This window comes from Meriones unguiculatus, chromosome 11 (genome assembly GCF_030254825.1).
Source record: "Meriones unguiculatus strain TT.TT164.6M chromosome 11, Bangor_MerUng_6.1, whole genome shotgun sequence".
Taxonomy (NCBI): domain Eukaryota; kingdom Metazoa; phylum Chordata; class Mammalia; order Rodentia; family Muridae; genus Meriones; species Meriones unguiculatus.
Window position 1 is genome coordinate 81,895,147 of NC_083359.1, and position 22,297 is coordinate 81,917,443.

General features: G+C 38.0%; 1 protein-coding gene across 4 annotated transcripts in view; it reads right to left on the minus strand.

Annotated features, from left to right (window-relative positions):
- Rabgap1l (RAB GTPase activating protein 1 like) overlaps positions 1–22,297 on the minus strand; it is a 626,983-nt gene that overhangs the window by 455,025 nt on the left and 149,661 nt on the right. The window lies entirely within an intron of this gene.

Below are 22,297 nucleotides of genomic sequence, written 5' to 3' on the forward strand. Positions count from 1 at the left end.
TAAAGATTTCAGCAGGCAAAATTTTATACATGGTAAAAGTGCTGAAAATAGTGGCGGGTGGGTGCTCAGCCCTAAGTGGAAGATCTGTATCACATATACCCCAACCTTGGCTCAGGAATCATGGCTGAAGAAAAGAGGGCAGATAGAATGGAAGAGCTCCAAGAGTTGAAGGAATGCTGCGAAAACCTGCTTTCTTAGTCTCTTCCCACACAGTAAGCACTAAGCATATATTTACAAAATAAAGTTTTCACTTGTTAGTGTTATACTTTGGGCATATTCTACTACTTTAAAAGCATGGGCACTGTGAGGTGTAGAGCACACGGAAGAGATGTTCCCCGCCCTTGCCCCTGGCCATCTCCAGCAGGCAGGAGAGCTAGTCCCAGGGTCATGAGAGCAGAAGTGGCCCTGCCCCTTGCAGGCTGCAACATTGGTAAGCTAGCTAGGGCAGTGGTAGAGAGCTCACCCTGATGGTGTGGGTACAGAACTGCCTGGCTGAGTAACTAAGCTACCACCCAGGCCCAGATCCAGGACTTTGAGTTTGATCCAGGATATTGAGCTAACCTCAATATCTACCCCATCTATGAACTGCTGGAGGGCATGAAGAGGCCAGGCCTGCAGATGAGTATGAATGGATGCCCAGAGGAGTGGGACTGGGGTACGTGATGTGAAATTCACAAACAAACAATAAAAAGATTGTTTAAGTATAGGTAATTATATGGCAGGAATTCTTATCTTTTGAATAGTTTCTATTGCCATATGTGTTATTTTAATTCCTTACTAGTGAGTAATAAAATTATCACTGACAACAGCAATGTATTTTCTTTCTGGCAATTTCCTATTGCTTTCCATTACAAGGGAGAAATAAGAACCATAAAAACCTAGACTAACACAGGGAAAACACAAGAAGATGAGAAATAAATGAACATAATTTTAAATAATACCTGATTCCTGACAAATAATTACAAAATTTAAATTAAATTAAAATTAAATTACAGAGTTAAAAGTTAAATATTTGAAAAGGAAAAAAAAGTGTTTACTCAAAGAAGACACAAGTCCTAGTTTGCTTTTCCGTTGCTGTGAAAAACACTGTGAACAAATGCAAGGTGAAAGAAAAGGGCTTATTTCATTTTATTCTTCCAGATCACCGCCATGCAGGAAACTCAAAAAAGAAATCTTGACTAGGAACTGAAGCAGAAACCATGGTGAAACAGGCTTGCAGCAAGGCTCACTTCCGGCCTAACTCAGTGACCTCTCTTATACAGCCCAGGCATACCTCTCCAGGTATGAACCATCCATAGTGATCTTGGTCCACAAACATCAATCAATAATAATAATAAATGCATAGCCCAGAAATGCCCAGGGGCAAATTTAATGATGATGCCTGTCAATCTAGAATATTATCAAAGTTATTTTCCATTATTTTACTCATTATTATTATTATTATTATTACTATTATTATCTGCGGTGGGGTATATGCCATTGTTCATGCTGGGAACAGGGCAGATGACAACTTTTGGGAGTGGATTCTTCCTTCCTACCTTGGGTTCCAGGGACTAAACTCAGGTGACTGGGGTTGTGTGGCAAATACCTAACTAAGCCACCTCTCTGGCCCAGTAAGAAAGTTATTTATCTTGATTATTTTAACATAGTATAATTGGGATAGCCCAATCCTAAGGCCAGATATGGGTGGCCTTATATATAATGTCATGCATAACAGAGCCAAAATATACATGATCATATGAAAGCTGACATATTTGAAAAAAATCATAAAAATTAACACAAAGAATTTCCTCAATTTCTAAACTATTATAACATTCTTCAACATTGAAAGTACGGTGACAATTGTGGTACTTTTCCACAATGGAATACTAATCAGAAATTAAAAACAAGGAAATAATGAAATTTGCAGGCAAATGGTGGGACCTAGAAAAGATCATCCTGAGTAAGGTATCCCAGAAGCAGAAAGGCACACATGGTATATACTCACTTATATAGACCTATAAGATAGGACAAACATACTGAAATCTATACACCTAAAGAAGATAAACAAGAAGGAGGACCCAGGGTAAGATAATCAATCCTCACTTAGAAAGACAAATGGGATGGACATTAGATGTAGGAGAAAACAAGTAACAGGACAGAAGCCTACCACAGAGGGCCTCTGAAAGACTCTACCAAGCAGTGTATCAAAGCAGATACTAAGACTCATAACCAAACCTTTGGCAGAGTGCAGGGAATCATATGAAAGAAGGGGGAGTTAGTATGATGTGGAAAGGATCGGAACTCCATAAGGACCAAATATAACTGGGCACAGGGGTCTTTTCTGAGACTGATCATCCACCAAGGACCAGGTATGGATATAACCTAGAACCTCTGCTCAGATGAAGCCTGTGGTAGCTCAGTAAACAATTGGTTTCCCATGGTAAGAGGAACAGGGACTATTTCTGACAGGAACTAAATGGCAGGATCTTTGACCTCCCCACCCCCCAGGGGAGGAGCAGTCCTGCTAGGCCACAGAGGAGGACTTTGCAGCCAGTCCTGAAGATACCTGATAAAACAGGGTCAGATGAAAGGGGAGGAAGTCCTCCCCAATCAGTGGACTTGGAAAGAGGCAGGGAGGAGTTGAGGGAGGGAGGGTATGATTGGGAGAAAATGAGGGAGCAGGATACAGCTGGGATACAAAGTTAATAAACTGTAACTAATATTAAAAAAAAATTTAAAAAAGAAAGTACGTTGACTTATTAGAAACAACATGTTCAAAGCAAAGGAAACCACAGTTTGAGGATTTCTTCCCAAAAAAATGTATAACCATTTAATTCTTAATTAGTTACATATAAGAATCCTCTCAAAATCTAGATTCTTTGATACCAGTCAAAGGATACATTCTCACACAGGCATCTCCAAGAATAGCAGTCTAAAACTTCCTCTGTTAACCTCCTTTATGAACATTTATGCATTACTGCAGTACCTATACTATTAGCAGACCAACAAAGCCAAAGAGATGGTTCTGTTTCCTAAATCTAACTTTCAAAAATATTTGTATTCATTAAGCAAACATTTACTTAACACCTACCAACTCAGCAATGGAAATTCAAAAAGGAATAAAATACCATCTGCCCCTTAGGAACTCACACTCCAGAGTGAGAGAGATGAATAAACAAAGGCCGTATTTATAACAGAGAATTTTAAAAATCATTACCATGGTCCTCTAAAGAATGATCAAAGCATGACGGTGGGAGGATTAACCCTGTCTCCATGTGTAAGGAAAGACTGCTTAGAAAAATAAAGAGGTAGCACTATTCCTAATTGTTTGAGAAAGCGCTAGGTTGATTTCCAAAGCAGTTGTACAAGGTTACATTCCCACCAGAAATGGAGGAGGGTTCCCCTTTCTCCACACCGTCTTCAGCATGTGTCATCCCTTGAGTTTTTGATCTTAGCCACTCTGATAGGTGTGAGGTGGAATCTCAGTCATTTTGATTTGCATTTCCCGGATGACTAACGATGCTGAATATCTATCTCTTTAAGTGTTTCTCTAGCATTTGATATTCCTCTGTTGAGAATTCTCTGTTTAGCTTTGTACCCAATTTTTTAATTCGATTACTTGGCTTGTTGGTGTTTAACTTTTTGAGTTCTTTATATATTCTGGATAGTAGCCCTCTGTCATATATAGGATTGGTGAAGATCTTTTCCAAAACTGTAGGCTGTCGTTTTGTTCTACTGACATTGTCCTTAGCTTCACAGAAGCTTTTCAGTTTCATGAAGTCCCATTTTTTGATTGTTGATCTTAGAACCTGTTGCCAGGCCACAGAGGAAGATGATGCAGCTGGCCCTGATGAGTCCTGATAGGCTAGGGTCAGATAAAAGGGGAGGAGGTCTTCCGCTATCAGAGGACTAAGGAAGGGGGCAGAGGGAGAGAAGAGGGAGGGTAAGTCGGACTAGAGGAGAAGGGGGAGATTGGGGCGCACACTTCATCTAGTGGTCTCTGAGAAAATACCAAGACCTTGTGCTGAGATCAGAAAAGTACAGCCCAGGTGCCTTCATCTTCTAACTGAAAGTATCATGTGCACTAGCATTGACAAAGTAATCCAAAGGAAAGGCCTAAGCCCATAGGAGACAGCATGTATTAAGTCGTGACTGCATTACAAACCCTTAATCTGGCTGCAACTAGCTAAGCAGTCAACTCTTTACAGGGCATCATTATAAAACAGTCATGGTCTTAACACCATCACTTAATCTCAGAGTCTCAGTTTCCAGAAGCAGAAATGAGATAGTTGAGTATAACTAAATTCAACAATTATAGTAACTGAAAATAAGTAATACCTAACTTGTTACCAGCCTCCTAATTTAAGTATTTAATGGTTTCAGCTTATTGACAAAACAAAAAGAATAAAGCCAGACCTAAGAAGATGTTTTAGCAAGAAAAATACTGCAAAATATGTGAACAAGCTTCAATCTACTTTCTTGAAAAAATAAATAAATAAAATGTCACTTCATGGGACTATGAGAAGTAAATTAATAATTCACAAAATAAGTATTTCATACATATTTGACATTATTATTAACTAGAAAATAGAATTAATTGCTTTGTGAATCAGTTAATCTGTTTCCACAGTGGCAAGATGACCCATTGGTTAGTAAGAGGATTCTACTTCTAGAGAGGATAATCAGTAGATGGCCAAGCTTATCGTCACCATGTTTCACTCGGAATCCTAATCACTAGATTGGCAGCAGAAGAGGCTAAGGTAACCACAGAAGCACTCCTAGACAAAAGATCATGGAAGAACTAGGCTCCACAGAACTGTACACTTACTGCTGCTTACGAAGAAACCATACTTCACATGAGGGGCTGCAGACAGGAAACACTGACAATAATCACAGGCATGTAGAGGTGCCCAATAATACTGTTGCTGTTACCATCAAAGAAAGCAGGATGCAGACCACAAAAGAGCAAGTCCAACATGCATTTAGTCTCAGACATACCAGACAGCAATGCTGACAAACTATATAATCATTTTCCAGAACACATTTCTAAGGTCACTCAAAATATAATTAAGATCTCCCTGTCAGGTTATATTTATGAATATATATATATGCATATGTGACTATATGTATATGTAAACATATATATATATATATATATATATGAATGCAATACCAATTAGTAAAAAGAGAGAGAGAGAGACAAACCAGAAATTTGAAGTAGATTGGTGAGGGGTATGTGAGAGGGTTTCCATGGAAGAAAGAGAAGGAAGAAATATTGTAATTAAATTGTAATTTTGAAAAATAAATAAAAGATCTGTCTGCAAAACATAAAGACATTTTAACTTGTCATACCACACCAAGTCAGTCTGGTGCTGAGAAAGCATGAAGCAGGCCTATGTGAGCAATGGTCACAGAGCCAGCAGGGCAAACACTCAAATACCTGGCAGAAGGAAAAGCTTTCTGAGGGAAGGCGATAATCCCCTGGATTATCTCCAGGTTTCCTAGTAGGTTTGAGGTATATACTCATGTTATGCAAGAATAAGTCTGTGCTGAGAGTGAAACAATACAGCCTGCTATTCAGATAAACAAGCATGGAATGGGTATAAGAGACGACAGATCTGGTTTCTCTTTACTCCCCTTTCCTGGCTTCCTTTAAAACTAACCTGTATATAGATCTATAAAATAAGCCATGTTTAACCCAGCTATAGATATAGTCCAACACTACATTTCTGACATATCAAGTTTTAAGAGGTTCAACACTTACAAAGGATACCTTCAAAATTAATTTACTAGCACAATAAAACATATCAGCCTCACTAGTAGTAAGGGAAATATAAATAAAATGAAATGCTATATATGTTAAATCAATACACTAAAAATGGAAAGCACTGATAGAATCTACTATGAAGGTTTGGAAGTAAAGGTGCTTAGATACATTACTTACTAAAGAGGAATAAGTTTGCATTCTTTTGGCAGATAATTTCGGTATTGCCTATCAAAAGCCAGGCAGGCCTGAATATTATATACAAGAAAGGCTATTTTTGAAAAATATTTATACATTCATAATAGCAAAAAAAAAGAAAAGAATGTAAGTTGCTTATTGCACCCTCAAAAGAAAATTGGATAAATAATTTATATTATATTCATGCCACAGAATACTATAAAATTAAAGGATATGCTAAATTTGTCCATATAAAACACATTTAATATGTTCAAGGCCAGTCTTGAGTATGTGAGAGACTATCTCAGACAGACAGACTGACTGACAGACAAGCAGATAGATAGAGGAAACAAATGGAATTTAGTATTAACTTAAAACTTTAGCAATTCCCCCCATCACAACAGTCCTAGAAAGGGAATATTATTTAATAAATGTTTCATTTATGTTCAAAATTCAAGGATTTTTTAACTAAATGGTAATTTTTATTTTTTCATCATTGTGATGACTATTTTTAATGTTTTTAATTTAAATAAAATTACATAATTTCTCATTCTTTACTCTAGCTCTTCCTAGATAGTATCCCATGAACTTTTCCCCTGTTCCCTCTCAAGTAGATAGCCTATTTTCTTTATTACTATACTTGTTACACACACGCGTGTACACAGACACATCTGTATGTATGTGTATGTACAAAACTATATAAGTAGAACCTGCTCGGTACACTTTTGTTGTTTGTGGGTACATGGCTTCAAGGCTGACCACTCTGCACTGTAAAATCAATGGCAGGCTCATCTTCTGAAGAGACGAATTCCCTTCCTCCCAGCAGCACATAGTTACCTGTAGCTCTTTATTTAGGAGTGAGACCCACAGGATTCTTTCCCTTTTCACATTATTATAAGCACTGATATTGCCATTCAGCAATTTCTAATAAAGAGTACTACAGAAGATGTTCTCTGAATAGTGTTACAAGAAATATAAGTGATCATTTTCTTTGTCCAAAATTTGAAGCACAAGCTCTGCTGCCACATATAAAAACATGCATACCCAAAGTTTGCTAAATTTGACTTCCCTCTTACATCTTATATTTCATCAATCTGATCTCTATCATGTCCTATAACTATTATTACAAGTATTCATAAGGCAATTATAATATATCTAAGACAAATGGATTTTGATCTCACTTTTAAAATGTGCACAGTCATACACACACACCACACATACATATACAAATAAAGAAATAAATGACATAAAAGGAAACTTTTGTACATAAAAATACATTAATTGGCACGAAGAATAATGAAGGAAGCAGCTGGGAAGTAAGACATTAATCACACTGATGCAGGAAAAATCATGTACACCTGCATGTAAATTATAGAACATAAAATTTACACAAATTAACACTAAAAGAAATGGGAGATGCCAGAAAAATCAAATAATCATAAGCTAAGTAACCAAATAACGACATTTAAAAATACCGTACGGCCTGGCCACATGGATCAACATGTAAGAGTGACTGTGACACAAAGCTGGTGACCTTAGTTAGACCCTTCACTCCCACAGTGGAAGGACAGAACTCCACAAAGTGGTTCTCCCCCTAACATGCACACCACAGCACATGTGCCTGTCTACACTTCACTCTCTTCTCTCCTTCCCTCCCACCTCAATATCTTTTTCTCCTCTCTCTGCCTCTCTCCGTCTTACACACACACACATACAAATCCCTTCCTGAATTCTTTCTGAAATATATGTACTATAAAAACTAATTATATTCATAACTTTACTATAAAGTTAAGCTTCACGCAGTGCCTTTATATTTTGAAAGACCTTTGAAAAGACTACAGAAGGGGTCAACAGTTATGAGCACTGGCTGCTCTTCCATAGGACATGGATTGGGTTGCCATCACCCACATGGTGGCTCAATTTATTCCAGGGAATCCAATGCCCTCTTATGGTCCTTGTAAGCATTAAACATATCCAAGATGTGCAGGCATATATGTAGAGAAACTGAAAGCCAGAAGAATAAAACAGGAAACAAACTAGGAACCTACCACAGAAGGCCTCTGAAAGCCTCTGCCTTACAGACTATCAAAGCAGATGCTGAGCCTGATGGGCAACTATTGGGCAGAGTGAATGGAATTTTATGTAAGAACTGGGAAATAGTAAGAGCTGGAGAGGACAGGATCTCCACAAAAAGAGCAACAGAACAAGAAAATTTGAACACAGGGAACTTCCCAGAGACTCATACTCCAACTAAGGACTATTCATGGAGATAACCTAGAACCCCTGCACAGATGTAGCCCATGGCAGTTCAGTGTCCAAGTGGGTTACATAATAATGGGAAGAGGGACTGCCTCTGACATACTCTGATTGGCCTGCTCTTTGATCACCTCCCCCTGAGGGGGGAGCAGCCTTACCAGGCCACAGTAGAGGACAATGCAGCCACTTCTGATGTGAACTGATAGACTAAGATCAGAAAGGAGAGGAGAACCTCCCCTATCAGTGGACTTGGGGAGTGGCATGCAAGCAGAAAGAGGAGGGAGGGTGGGATTGGGAGGGGAGGAGGGAGGGGCCTATGGGGGGATACAAAATGAATAAAGTGTAATTAATAAAAAATTAAAAAAATAGAATGAGAAAACACATGTAGGCAGTATATTGCAAGTTATGGGTACATGAAAAAAATTTTCAATGAAATTCAATATGCCTAGGAATTAAGGCCAAGTACGAGATCCCATGTACAAGCGGGACTTCATAAAACTAAAAAAAAAAAAAGAAGAAGAAGAAGAAAATTCTGTACAGCTAAAAAATAATAATAATAATCTAGTGGAATGGAAACCCACAAAGTGGGAGAAAATCTTTTTCAGCCATATATCTGACACAAAAGAATATCCAGACTACACAAAGAACTCAAAAAACAAAGTCAAGCAACAAATGACAAAAATTAAAAATGGGTAAAGGTTCCAAATACTCAGATGTACATATACAACACAGAATAACCAAAGAAATCAATATAGAGGGACCATAGGTTGAGGCGAGGAGCAAGGAAAAATAGCAGGATATAGGACATATAAAGTGGAAAATGGAATTATAGGGAGGGAGCTTCAACTGGGAAAGAGAGAGGGAGGTCAATTCAGAAGAGTGAGGGATGAGAGACAAATAACACCAAGGTTGTTTGATAAAACCTCAAGGAATCTTATTATTTTACATTTCCCTAAAATTATACACAACATATAAATGTGTGGGCATACACACGCACATAGCTTAACAGAAGTTAAGCCACTTGGGTTTACAATGTTCCCCAAAAGAGCCATATACTAATAAAAATCCCAGTACCAGAAACAACCAAACTAAAATCTTTTCATATGGTTGGCTGGTCACAGTAGTCCAAATAAATGCCACAATATAGATTATCCATGTAGCCCTTGGCTGCTTCTCAGAAGTTGAGTGTGGGCTCCTATTACTGAAGACACTGCACATTAGTACACAAATTTACATACTTCAAGCTGGATCTGACCTGAAAGCCTCTTTTGTACAGGCTAGTATCAATGGTTCCAGAGGGAAGCAATTAAACAGTCCTACCCAGGTAAAATACCTATGAAACAGGACAATTACCAGCATGGCAAAATACGCATAAAGGTGCAATGTGTGGCACTCATATATTGGTGGTCTAACTTCACTAAAGGTCCACCAGCTGTCTAACTAAAGGTCCACTCAAAAAGGAGGTAAATCACACCTGGTGCTGAAATCCCAGCCAGCTTCCCAGAATTAGTAAGGTTATGAACATTAGAAATATGCTGCCACTTTGCGAGACCAACATAGTTCCTTATAGTATCCTATTCCTTCTTAAACCTACCGCCATGTGTAGCTACCACCTGTCATTATAGCAAATGGAAACCATCACAGAAAACCACAACTTGACACAATACAGAAATCAACAGATTGTGGAGAGCTCAGTCCCCATGGATACATTTATATTACAGGTCTTGCATCTATAGATGAGGAAACATCGTATAAGAGAGTAAGAAAAGAATGTAGCAAGAGCTAGAAAGTCTGCCATGAAGCAGTCTTTCCAAGAAATGGCTGTATAAACAAGACCAGAACAATTGTAATCTCTTTAAAACTTTTTTTAAATTTATTACAATTTATTCACTTTGTATCCCAGCTGTAGCACAACTGTAATCTTGATGGACATGTTAATGTGGAAGGAACAAAATTTCACAGAGTCCCACCCATAGACAAAGAACTACAGACAATCCCTTACGGATTTGCCAATGCTGAGTAATGAGTTTTAAAATCATATACACACCAACAACAAAAACAACATAAGAGGTTGTTTTTATATATGCTTGTATATAACACATACACACACACATATATGTGTTTAATAATAATAAAGATAAAGAGGCTATCTTGAGAGTTGGGGGACAGACGCTGGAGGGGTTCAAGAGAGGGTAACTGGGAGGGGCCGGAGGAAGGAAGAGGAGAAAAGTGATATTATTCTATTTCAATTAATTATATTTAAAATAAAAGAAAAATTTTAATTAGATTTTTATCTAATTTTTAAAAATAGGATAAGTTAACTAAACAATGAATTCCCAATAGGAAAAATACTGCTTTGAAATACCTTTAAAAGTATTCATCATTCTATAGTAAATGCAAATTAAAACAACTTTTGGTTGTGAGCCTAGCCTTTAACGGCTGAGCCATCTCTCCAGCCCTAAAACAACTTTTAAGAGTTCAGCCAACAATGGTCATAATAGCTAAGATCAACAAAACAACTAACAACAAATATTGGCAAGGATGTGGGAAAAAGGAAACCCTCATTCACTGTTGGTGAGAATGCAACTAGTGCAGCCACTCTAAAAATCAGTTGAGAAGCTCAGAAAAAATAAATCTACCATACAAACCAGCTATACCACTCCTTGGTATAAGCCTAAAAAACTCAACATCCTACTCCAAAGATATGTGCTCATAATATTCATCACCACCCTACTCATAATAGCTAGAAACTAGAAACAACCTGTCCTTCAGCAGATAAACAGATAATGAAAATATGGTACATACACACACAATGGAATACTATTTAGCTTTTAAAAAAATGAAATTTGCAAATAAATGGTAGTATATAAAAAAAGATAATATTGTATGAAGTAAAACAGACCCAGAAAGATAAATGCTGCATGTTCTCTCTCTATGGGTCCTAGCTTTAAATCTTCATACATAACATGGAATAGCCACAGAAACCAGTAAAGTATAAAGGGGTGGACAGTGGGTAGGTAAACTTGAGAGGGGAATAGCAGAATAAAAATATGATGGAAAATTGGGGAAAATGGGGAAGGAAGAGGGAGGTAAAAACAGAGGAAGGAAGGAAGGAGGGAGGGAGGGAGGGAGGGAGGGAGGGAGGGAGGGAGGGAGGAAGGGAGGGAAGAAGGAAGGGAGGGAAGAAGGAAAGAAGGAAGAAAGGAAGGAAGGAAAACTCTAAGGCTGTTTGATAAAACCTAAAAGAATCATGTTATTTTATTAATTTTTATTACTTATTGTGGAGGAATGAATGTGAGGGAAGGGCTTGAAGAGTCCAGAAGAGAGGCATCTAATTCCCTGGAATTGGAGTTACAGGTGGTGGAGGTGGGGGCTAGGAACTAAACTCAGGTCCTACAAGAGAACAGTGAGTCTTAGCAGCTGAGCCATCTCTTCAGTCCAGGAATCACATTATTTTCTCTTTACCCAAAATTATACATAAGAAAGTATTTTATTTAGGTAGATATACAAAAATTAGTATGCCTTAAAAAGACAAAGGTTGAACCTTAACAAACTGCACACTGTAATTTAACATTGCTACTTCTATTTCAAACTTTTAAAAATAAAAAACACAGGCAGGAAATTAATACTGAATACATGAGTTCAGCTGGTGTGGGATTTAAACACACTTAACCATCCACTGGCTAAATCAGTTGGGTTTTGTTGTTGTTGCTTTGGTTGGTTTAGATTTTCTTTTGTTTTGTTTTTAATGTCTAGTAATCTGAAGAGACGGTCAAAAGCCTAAAAGAAATTCTTAGTCTCAACACATTTAGGATTTAAGTGATATACTGAAACTTGACTATACCTGGGTGAAATATAACACAAATTCCTAAACCACACAAACAGCCAACAAAAAAAAAAAAGAGAGAAAATTTGAAAACTTCAGACCTATCTCTTTTATAAACGTTGATGCACAAATACTCAATAAAATACTTGCAAACCGAATCCAAGAACACATCGAAGATATCATCCAACATGACCAAGTAGGTTTCATCCCAGGCATGCAAGGGAGGTTCAACATATGGAAATCCATCAATGTAATCCACCACATAAACAAGCTGAAGAAGAAAAACCACATGATCATCTCCTTAGATACCGAAAAAGCATTTGACAAAGTCCAACACCCATTCATGTTTAAAGTCTTGGAGAGATCAGGGATATAAGTCACATACCTAAATATACTAAAGGCAATATACAGCAAGCCTATAGCCAACATCAAACTCAATGGAGAGAAACTTAAATCAATCCCACTGAAATCAGGGACAAGACAAGGCTGCCCACTCTCTCCATATCTCTTCAACACAGTACTTGAAGTCCTAGCTAGAGCAATAAGACAATTGAAGGAGATCAAGGGGATAAAAATCAGAAAGGAAGAGGTCAAAGTGTCACTATTCGCAGATGATATGATAGTATACTTGAGCAGCCCCAAAAATTCAACCAGAGAACTCCTTCAGCTGATAAACACCTTCAGCAAAGTGGCAGGATACAAAATCAACTCAAAAAAATCAGAAGCCCTCCTGTATACTAAAGACAAAAGGGCCTAGAAAGAAATCAGTGAAACAATACCCTTCACAATAGCCACTAATAACATAAAATACCTTGGGGTGACTCTAACCAAGCAAGTGAAAGACCTGTTTGAAAAAACTTTAAGTCTCTGAAGAAAAAAAATTGAAGAAGATATCAGAAGATGGAAACATCTCCCATACTCATGGATTGGTAGGATTAACATTGTGAAAATGGCCATCCTGCCAAAAACAATTTACAGATTCAACACAATTCCCATCAAAATACCAGCTCAGTTCTTTACAAACCTTGAAAGAAAGATTCTCAGCTTCATATGGAGAAACAAAAAACCCAGAATCTCCAAAACGATCCTGTACAACAACAGATCATCCGGAGGTATCTCCAACCCCAATCTCAAGCTGTACTGACTTTGCAGCCAGTCCTGAAGATACCTGATAAACCAGGGTCAGATGAAAGGGGAGGAGGTCCTCCCTTATCAGTGGACTTGGAAAGGGGCAGGGAAGAGATGAGGGAGGGAGGGTGGGATTGGGAGAAAATGAGGGAGCAGGATACAGCTGGGATACACAGTTAATAAAATGTAATAATAAAATTTAAAAAAAAAGTTTAAAAAAACCTTGCAAACCAAATCCAAGAACACATAAAAGATATCATCACCATGACCAAGGAGGTGTCATCGCAGGCATGCAGGGGTGGATTAATATATGAAAATCCATCAATGTAATCCACCATATAAACAAACTGAAGGAGAAAAACCACACGATCATCTCCTTAGATGCCGAAAATGCATTTGACAAAATCCAACACCCATTTTAAGTTTTAGAGAGATCAGGAATACAGGCACATTCCTAAACACAGTAAAGACAATATACAGCAAGCCTACAGCCAACATCAAACTAAACAGAGAAAAACTTAAATCATTCCCACTGAAATCAGGGACAAGACAAGGCTGCCCACTCTCTCCACATCTTTTCAACACAGTACTTGAAGCCCTAGCTAGAGCAAGAAGACCATTAAAGGTTATCAAGAAGATACAAACCAGAAAGGAAGAGGTCAAAGTATCACTATTTGCAGATTATATGATAGCATACATGAGTGACCCAAAAAATTCAACCAGAGAACTCCTTCAGGTGATAAACACCTTCAGCAAAGTGGCTGCATACAAAATTAAATCAAAAACAATAAGTAGCCCTCCGGTAAATGAAAGTCAAAAGTACCGAGAAAAAAATTTAGGGAAACTACACCCTTCACAATAGCCACTAATAACATAAAGTACCTTGCTATAACTCCAACCAAGCAAGTGAAAGACCTGTTTGAAAAAAACTTCAAGAAAGAAATTGAAAAACTTAAGAAATTGAAGAAGATATCAGAAGATGGAAAGATTTCCCATGTCCATGGATTGGTAGGATTAACATAGTGAAAATGGACATCCTGCCAAAAGCAATCTACAGATTCAATGCAATTCCCATAAAAATACAAAAACAATTCTTTACCAGACGCTGAAAGAACAATTTTCAATTTCATATTAAAAACAAAAAAAAAAACCCAAAATTGCTAAAACAATCCTGTACAAAAACAGATCCCTGATCACAGGTGTACTACAGAGCAACAGTAATAAAAATTGCATGTATTGGCATAGAAACAGAATGGTGGATCAATGGAACCGAATAGAAGACCAAGAAGTAAACTCACACACCTACGGACACTTGATTTTGACAAAGATGTCAAAACCATACAATAGAAAAAAAGACAGCATCTTCAACAAATGGTGCTGGTCTAACTGGATATCCACATATAGAAAAATGCAAATAGATCCATACTTGTCACCCTGCACAAAACTAAAGTCCAAGTGGATCAAAGACCTCAATATAAAACCAGACACACTAAATCAGTTAGAAGAAAAAGTGGGGAAGAGCCCATTGGCACAGGAGATAACTTCCTGGACAGAACACCAACAACACAGGCTTTAATATCAATAAATGGAACCTCATGAAACTGAAAAGCTTCTGTAAAACAAAGGACACTGTCATCAGAACAAAACGACAGCCTACAGATTGGGAAAGAATCTTCACCAACCCCTATATCTGACAGAGGGCTAATATCCAGAATATATAAAGAACTCAAGAAGTTAAAAAGCAACAAATCAAGTAACCCAATTAAAACATGCAACAGAACCAAAAAATCTGAGCACAGGGGGTCTTTCCTGAGACTGCTATTCCAACCAAGGACTATGCATGGAGATAACCTAAGACCCCTGTCCAGATGTAGCCCATGGCAGTTCAGTATCCAAGTGGGTTCCACTGTAATAGGAACAGGGACTGTCTCTGACATGAACTGATTGGCCTGCTCTTTAATTACCTCCCCCTAAGGGGGAAGCAACATTACCAGGCCACAGAAGAAGACAATGCAGCCACTCCTGATGAGACCTAATTGACTAGAATCAGAAGGAAGGAAAAGAAGTCCTCCCCTATCAGTGGACTTGGGGAGGGGCATGCATGCAGAGGGTGGAGGAAGGGAGGGATTGGGATGGGAGGAGAGAGGGAACCACAGGGGGGATACAAAGTGAAAAAAGTGTAATTAATAAAGAAAAAATAATAATTAATTTTTAAATAGATTAATTTTTAAGAAAAAAAAACATGGGGTACAAAGCTAAACAGAGAATTTCCAATAGAGGAATATTGAATGGCAAAGAAACACTTAAAATTAGTCATCAGGGAAATGCAAATCAAAACGACCCTGAGATTCCACCTTACACCCATTAGAATGGCTAAGATAAAAAACTCAAATACCAATACATGCGGACAGGATGTGGAGAAAGGGGAACCCTCATCCATTGCCGGTGGGAATGTAAACTTGTACAACCATTTTGGATATCAATCTGGTGTTTTCTCAGACAATTAAGAATAGATCCACTCCTATACCTCTACCACTCCTAGGTATATATTCAAAATATGCTCAAGTACACAACAAGGACATTTGTTCAACCATGTTTGTAGCAGCTTTATTCATATTAGCTAGAAACTGGAAACAACCTGTATGTCTCTCAACTGAGGAATGGATACAGAAATTGTGGTACATTTTCACAATGGAATACTACTCAACAATTAAAAACAAGGAAATCATGAAATTTGCAGGCAAATGGTCGGAACTAGAAACATCCTGAGTGAGGTAACCCAAAAGCAGAAAGACACACATGGTATGTACTCACTTATTAGTTATTAGTCTTATGATATAGGATAAACATACTAAAATCTGTACACCTAAAGAAGCAAAACAAGAAGGAGGACCCTGGTAAGATGATCAATCCTCATCAAAAAGGCAAATGGGACAGATATTGGAAGAGGGAGAAAACAGGGAACAGGACAGGAGCCTACCACAGAGGGCCTCTGAAAGACTTTATCCAGCAAATGCTGAGACTCACAGCCAAACTTTGGGCAGAGTGCAGGGAATCTTGTGCAAGAAGGGGGAAAGAGAAAGACCTGGAGGGGACAGAAGCTCCAACAGAACCAAAATATCTGGGCCCAGGGGTCTTTTCTGAGATACTCCAACCCAGGACCATACGTGGAGATAACCGAGAACTCCTGTACAGATGTAGCCCATGGCAGTAAGTCTCCTAGTAAGAGGAACAGGGACTGTCACTGACATGAACTCAGTAGCTGGCTCTTTGTTCACCCCCTGAGGGGGGGCAGCCTTACCAGGCCAGAGAAGAAGACAATGCAGCCAGTCCTGATGAGACCTGGTAGGCTAAGGTCAAAGGGAGGGGGAGGAGGACCTTCCGTATCAGTGGACTTGGATAGGGCATGGGAGAGGAAGAGAGGATGTGATTGGGAGGGAATGAAGGAGGGGTCTGCAGCTGGGATGCAAGGTGAATTAACTGTAATTAACAAAAAATAAAAAATACGTAAGCAGCTTAAGCATATTTTGTAAAAAGATACATAGAAGTTTATATAGTAATATATATACATACCACTGAAATTCCCCTTCTTAGCTATATACTTACTGAAAAATAAATTATGAAGTCCTTAAAAAATCCAACACAAACTGAGATATTTTATTGTATTCATGAACTCCCACAATGATTTGAAATGTTTATTCCTACTAAAACATAAGCAGCAATGAAAGAATTATGTTACACAAACTTAGAATTAAAATATAATATACAAATGTTTGAGAACTTAATGAAATTAATTAATACATAAACATGCCCCTCTTTCAGGACAATCTAACCTAGTTGAGCCTTTGAATATGGCTAGTTTAAACAGTATGACTCAGTCACCTTTTCCTGTCAATCAATGCCCTTTTTTATTTCCAAGCCAGTATACTAATTTTACCTACTCATATTAGACTTACAGGTCCCTCAATTAAGAGTACTTTAAATATATTGCTTTCAGGCTAGACTATTCTAACTCAAACTTGTCTTGTTGATGGTATGACCTGGCTCAAAGTCTTGAGAAGGCTTTGACAAGAGCCCACACAGACCATGTTTCTTCAAGGCTCTCCCACCAACTGCTGCCAACTTGCCTTTCCAACTTCATTCTGCCTCAAAGATGTATTTCAGATTCTGCTGGCATCCTAAGCAGATTTCTATCTAATAAATTTAAAGATCTTGTCACTTAAATAAAACACTAAATTTGAGAATTTTCTACCAATTATAAAGGCCCAACCTGTAAAATAAATATAATGATATCTACTCTACCTTATGTGACTGAAATGACAACTAACTAAATGACTCAACAATTCTAAATCCTTGCTACAAAAGTAAAAGACCAAGAGTAGTGGCATGAGGTAGAAGATTGTTGATGTTCATCATGCTCCAGCTAAGAGCTAAAATAATGAGGCAGCCTTTTAAAAAGAGAAGAGAAATGCACAGGAAAGCATGCACACACCTGCATTTCAGGAAACACTGTTTAAAACCTAGATGTACAGATAAGTACTGCATGGCTGTCACCTTTATAAACAGCTCATTTTTAATGTCTTCTATATGCTCTCCATTTGAATACAAAAAAAAATCTGTTTTTTGAGGCTCAAGGAAATTTTTCTTAAAGTTTAAGAGAGAGAGAAAACAGGAAGAAAAAATAGAACAGACAAGCTGTGTTGGCAAAAAAGAAGAGAAAGAGCGCCATGCCTGCTAAGTTACAGTCCAGCATGTTCAGTGAGCACCCACATGGTAGACAAGCAGCCACATGGCAGAAGGGGTGGAGGGACACCAGAGAAAAAGGGTGACAAAGCTCACAGTGTCAGGGAAAGCATGCCCAGGTTCTAGAAAAAGAAGCAGAAAGAGAAAAAGTTATACTTGGCTGAGTAACTCAGAAGAGCAGGGTAACTAAGAGCTATGTGGCCGTAGCTCCCTAAGCAGCTGCCAAATAGAAACACCTTTTTTTGTGTGTGCGTGTGTGTGTGTGTGAAATGGCCTGTATGGTAACTGCTGCTGATGACTCCCTTCTAAATTAAGAGGCTACAAGAAAATAAACATCGAGTATCTGGGTGTTTGCTCTCTGGTTATGGGTCAGAAATCGTACTGAACAGGCTAAAGGTCATTGAAGTCAGGGGAAATTTATTTATTAATTTTCACCTGCATATATCCATTGAACAGAATACTAGACTGCATTATGACACTATCACATGTGTGTATCTTATGTGTGTACTCCTATCACATTATATCCCTTCCCCATCATCCTCTCTGCTGTGCCCTCACCCTTGCTTCTGGTCCTTTTCTCTTCCCAAATAGTATGAGGGAACTTTTTTAAAAGAATATCACTTTATCTAGTTATGGTAGCACAAACCTATAATCCCAGAACTTAGAAAGCAAAGGGCCAAACTAGGATAAATCCTGGAATAAATAAATATTTGTCAGCCAAACACAAAGCAAACACAGATTATGACAAACATATAAGGTTATTTAATGTTACTGTGAATCAGATTAAAAGTAATTGATGTATAGGGCATTTGCTCAACCATGTTCATAGCAGTTTTATTTGTAATAGCCAGAACCTAGAAACAACCCAGATGTCCCTCAACTGAGGAATGGATACATAAATTGTGGTATATTTACACAATGGACTACTACTCAGCAATTAAAAACAAGGAAATCATGAAAATTTCAGGCAAATGGTGGGATCTAGAAAACATCATCCTGAGTAAGGTAACCCAGAAGCAAAAAGACATGAATGATATATAATACTTATAAGTAGATATTAGTCATATAATATAGGATAAATATACTAAAATCTATACTCCTAAAGAAGCTAAACAAGAAGGAGAACCCTGGTCAAGTTGCTCATCCTCACTTAGAAAGCAAAAAGGATATACATCTGAAGAGGGAGAAAACAGGGAGCAGGACAGGAGCCTACCTACCACAGAGGACCTCTGAAAGATTATACCCAGCAGGGTATCAAAGCAGATGCTGAGACTCATAGTCAAACTTTCAGCACAGTTTAGGGAATCTTATGAAAGAAGGGGGACATAGAAAGACCTGTATGGGACAGAAGCTCCACAAGGAGAGCACAGAGTCAAAAAATCTGGCCTTTTTAGAGACTGATACTCTAACCCAGGACCATTCATGGAGATAACCTAGAACCCCTGCACAGATGTAGCCCATGGCAGCTCAGTGTCCAAGTGGGTTCCCTAGTAAAGGGAACAGGGCTGTCTCTGACATGAACTCAGTGGCTGGCTCTTGGATCACCTCCCCTGAGGGGGTGGGGGCAGACTTACCAGGCCACAGAGGAAGACTATGTAAGACAGTCCTGATTAGACCTGACAGGCTAGGGTCAGATGGAAGGGGAGGAGTACCTCCCCTATCATGTATGGAGGCGAAAGAACAATTTGGTTGTTTTCCTCGAATTGTTTGACTCTTTCTACCATGTGAGTTCTAGAGTCAAATGCAGGTAAGCAGGCTTGGTAACAAGGGGTTTTCTGGCTGAGCCATCTTGTCAGTCTTTAGTATGTGCTTAAAGGCCATCATACTAATACCTGCCAATCATCACCTTTAAGTAATTTCTTGTCCCTTATAAATAACAAGTAACTAAATGAAAATATGAAGCTAATCAACAGCCATTTCAAAATCCCTATAGGAAATGGCAAGAGTACCCAAGTCTCAACAGCAAGGCAATTCCGAATATGTGATAATATAGAACAGTGACAAGGTAATTTTATAGTGATCCCTAGAATATTGCTGCTATGGGCATAACTTTCTGCTAAGATTCCTTGCATTCAGAATAATACCCTTTAACACATTCTGGACAGCATTTGACAAATATGCAGATACCTTAATTCATTTAACTTTAGGTCTTTCTCAGAAAATTAAAAGCAATTTTAGTCACTCTGAATCTCTATTCCCCTTTTAGTTAAATTACAGACTAAAGTAAGACAATTTAGAATGACTTGAACTTCCACTTTTGCTTTGACAGGAAAATTGTTGAAAATAATTAAATAAAAGAATACTCCAATTCCCCCCAGCAGGCAGACATTTTATGCCACCTCCAGTTCTAACTTTTGATGTGTGAGTTGACAGGAATGTCAATTACTGAACTAATAATACAGTGTATAGAAAAGGCATGAACACCTATCTATAAAAGAAAAGAAACCATTACTTCCTACTCTGTGACTTTTGTAATTTTACAGAGGTGATAGTTGATGGATTTTTCAAAAGATAAGGTAACATCTCAGTCAAAAACTGTCAAGAACAGAAGAGGAAAAATTAAAAATAATTTTTTTATATCCTGCTTATATTCTCATAGTACATGAACATGAGAAATTGAAATTTTCAATGTACGTTTTTCCTTGTATACTTTTCATAGTTTTCAATTCAATTCTACAAATGCTACTTTTTTCTTTCCTATTACTGAATACTGAGACACTGTGAAGACATAGCTATTAATTACCCATTCTTCTTAAAATTTTATTACTTACAGTACTAAGCAGGAAAGATTTCATTGAAAAAGTAGCATTCAAGGAAAGACTAACAAGAGGGCATAGAGTGAACATAGTAGTTACCTGGGATAAAAAGAAATCCAAGCCAAACTAAGGCAAGTTCCCCAAACCACAGGCAAAGGTATCCACTGTGCTTGAAACTAACAATTGAAGCTTGACTCCTGGAAACCACATGCTGGGAGGAGAACCAACTCTTACAACTTATCTTTTGACACCTACAGGTTTCATATACACTCAAAAACCTATGAGTTACCATGCACAAATATGAGGGAGGGAGATGGGAAAAGAGATGGGGTAAAGGGAAGGAAAGCGACAGAGACAGAGAAACAGAGATGAAGACAAAGAGACAATGAGAATGAATTAATTAAGAATGATAATAAGGGAGAAATAAATAACAAAAGGACAAGTGTAGAAATTCTGAGGCAGAAAACGATGGAAAATTAAACCAGAAAGTTAAAAATATGTTTGGGAACCATGATACAAGAATTTTTGCTAAATAAAGTAAGAAACACCAACATGCCTGGTTCACCCTCAGAAAGGGTCTCAATATGTAGCTCTGAACAGCCTGGTATTTCCTGGAACAAGCCTTAATCTCACAAAACTCCACTAGCTAGCCTCTGCCTCCCAAGTGCTAAGATTAAAAGCACGAACCATTACACCAGGCCTAGAAGCACCAATACTTCTAAGAGAAGTAATACTACCTATTTCAGAAGGACAGCTAATGTAAGGAACACAGACTAAAGGTTAAGAGTGAAAGGAAGAAATCATATAGGGCCATGTGTTGTGACATGGTTTGGTGTTTTCTATGTAATTAATTGCTTGTTCCCTGAGATCTTTACTGTCCTACTAAAAAATGCTCACATATATCGAATGATGCTGTGTAACTCTGCCAAAATTATCCATTATTGGCCAACAAAATATCTATACCTGGGTTGGGCAGAAGAGAGGCAGGCAGAGCTAAGGCTTGGAGGACAGGAGGCTTACAGGAGGGAAAACAGGAAAGGCACAGAGACAGGAAAGGAGGAAGAAGAAAGTGGAGTTGCCATGGATTAGCATAAAGAAGAAACATGTGGCCAGAAGGGGCTGGCTCTGAGAAACAGCTCAAATGGATAACATATGCAAGTATTTCCAGGAATTTAAGATGGGAAGTAACCTAGACAGAAAAGATTAGAGCAAATGAGGTGGAGCTGAGAGATAATCAAGTAGTTTAGGGGGGTTATTTCTGTCCATGTTCCATAGTTTAAGGCTATTAAAAATCTAACAGGTGTCTGTGTCTTTTATTTCTATAATAACAGATTAATTAATAACTGCCATATTATATGTATTAAAAGGAAATATTAATAACCATGTTCCTCAACAGCCAAGTAGAGACTGGATTCTTGACTTCCAGATTCCAGGTCAAAGAGCTCCACCTTTTGAAAAGAGAAAAATAAAGACTTGGCTGTATAATAACCAGTTATTTACAGTACCTGGAAAAAGAACACTCACTACATAATGAAAAGAATGAAGCAAAACATTTAAGGAGAGCTCATTCTGGAAACAGTGCTCTTTTGTTCATATTTAGCATAGAGATGTTTAACTAGTCAAAGCCCTCTCTTTTATCTCCTGGGTCTTACATATGTAGAAAGC